The sequence below is a fragment of the Sinocyclocheilus grahami genome, unplaced genomic scaffold, assembly GCF_001515645.1.
Source record: "Sinocyclocheilus grahami isolate Dianchi unplaced genomic scaffold, SAMN03320097.WGS_v1.1 scaffold1440.1, whole genome shotgun sequence".
Lineage (NCBI taxonomy): Eukaryota > Metazoa > Chordata > Actinopteri > Cypriniformes > Cyprinidae > Sinocyclocheilus > Sinocyclocheilus grahami.
The window spans coordinates 307872-310276 of NW_015506619.1; the positions used below are offsets into that span (position 1 = coordinate 307872).

General features: G+C 42.4%; 1 pseudogene; it reads left to right on the forward strand.

Moving 5' to 3' along the window:
• Positions 1-2260, forward strand: part of LOC107570317 (myosin heavy chain, fast skeletal muscle-like) — a 7720-nt pseudogene extending 5460 nt beyond the window's left edge.
• The last annotated feature ends 145 nt before the right edge of the window (positions 2261-2405 follow it).

The window sequence follows — 2405 nt, forward strand, 5'->3', positions numbered from 1 at the left end:
TACTCAGCAAATTGAGGATCTCAAAAGACATGTTGAGGAAGAAGTGAAGGTAGAGTTGCACATATTATTTTGTTTTGATAATCAAATTATTTTTAATGTTTTTTTTTATCCAAATCATTGTATAGATGGTAGAGTGTTTAAAATCCCAAAATGTGCTGCCTTATAGGCCAAGAATGCTCTGGCCCATGCAGTTCAGTCTGCCCGCCATGACTGTGATTTGCTCAGAGAGCAGTATGAGGAGGAGCAGGAGGCCAAAGCTGAACTCCAGCGTGGAATGTCTAAGGCCAACAGTGAAGTGGCCCAGTGGAGAGCCAAATATGAGACTGATGCCATCCAACGCACTGAAGAGCTTGAGGAAGCCAAGTAAATACAGCAAAGAAAAAAGTCTTCAATACCCTACATTTAATATCACAAATATTAATAAGATTTCATAATTTAATACCAATTTCTTCAGGAAAAAGCTGGCACAGCGTCTGCAGGATGCTGAAGAATCCATTGAGGCAGTGAACTCCAAGTGTGCCTCACTGGAAAAGACCAAACAGAGACTGCAGGGGGAAGTAGAGGACCTCATGGTTGATGGGGAGAGGGCAAATGCATTGGCTGCCAACCTTGACAAGAAGCAAAGAAACTTTGATAAGGTAAGAAAGATGTGGATAATCTTCAAATCTAAACCTTGTCCAGGTTCAAGGTGAGGTGGATGATGCAGTCCAGGAGGCCAGAAATGCAGAGGAGAAGGCCAAGAAGGCCATCACTGATGTGGGTGTTTGCATTCTGTTACTCTATGCTAATTGAAACAGTTATTTGACTTTGTTTAGCTGCATGTGGTAGCAAAGAGACCATTCCTGGAAGCTAATTCTATCTACAGTATATTGGTTAGCTCATTTTCATTGGCTTATATTTCAGGCTGCCATGATGGCTGAGGAGCTGAAGAAGGAGCAGGACACCAGTGCTCACCTGGAGAGGATGAAGAAGAACATGGAGGTGACTGTCAAAGACCTGCAGCACCGTCTGGATGAGGCTGAGAGTCTGGCCATGAAGGGTGGAAAGAAACAGCTCCAGAAACTGGAGTCCAGGGTAAATTACAGACTAAATACAGACTTAGGGTGTACTCATACTAGGAATGGTTGCCTTTTAATGAGCCAGAGTGCTATTATACCGCACTCTGAAAATTGCTACTTTTCCAGTAGTAATAAATGTCTTTTATTGAAAATATGACAGTAGCGCACACACAATTAGTAGCTGTTCCATGCGCCGGTGCAGTTAGCGATCACACTACATGCATATAGTGCCAGAACCCAACTGAACCATGCTCTGGCTCACCTCTTCAAGCGGGCCAGGACATGGTTCAGTGTACCGTGCTCGGGCATGGTACAGAGTGATCACACTAGTCAAAAGAACCAGACTTTGGGGGTGCTCGGGCATGGTTCAGATCGCCTAGTGAGAGTAACCCTTAGATGAACTGGCCATGGCAGAGATTTCACAGGTGATACCAATAACTCTCTACTGAAGGTGCATGAGTTGGAGGCTGAAGTTGAAGCTGAACAGAGACGTGGTGCAGACGCTGTGAAAGGAGTGCGCAAATATGAAAGGAGAGTGAAGGAGCTCACCTACCAGGTAAAACTACACACAAATTAGATATTTAACACCTTACATGATAACATACATAGTTTAACCAAGACCATGAACAATTTTTACACCCAAAGACTGAGGAAGACAAGAAGAACGTGACTCGACTGCAGGATCTGGTAGACAAGCTGCAGCTGAAAGTGAAGGCCTACAAACGCCAAGCTGAAGAAGCTGTAAGTCTAATGTCAAATGTCTTGAGTGTGAAGTTTTGACATTTTCTATTCAATACACTCAGTGCCATGAGTGCAATGCTCTGAAAGGGGTTGGATATCTTTGTGTAATCGTAACAGGAGGAGCAGGCCAACACTCACCTGTCCAGGTATAGGAAGGTGCAGCATGAGCTGGAGGAGTCTCATGAGCGCGCTGACATCGCTGAGTCCCAGGTCAACAAGCTGAGAGCCAAGAGCCGTGAAGCTGGGAAGGTAACAACAGATGATGATTATGTAGAGAAAAGTTACTTTTTATACATAAAATCTATGAAACATTTTCAATAAAATCAATTTTATAATTTTTTATTTTTTTTGCATTTTCAAGACTAAAGATGAAGAATGAAGACAAGAAATTACACCTACAAGCAAGCATATGACTGACTTGTGCTGAGTTTTTCTGTGTCCATTAAATGGCAGAGTTTGAATTTGTTCGCCATTATTTTTTCCACTTTCAAACTTTATCACATACTCAATCACTGTTTTAAAAGACAACTCACGAGGCATGATGTGGTAAAGAACACAAATGCAGTGTACTGAAATTGTGATAGTAACATAAAGAACCCAAAAATG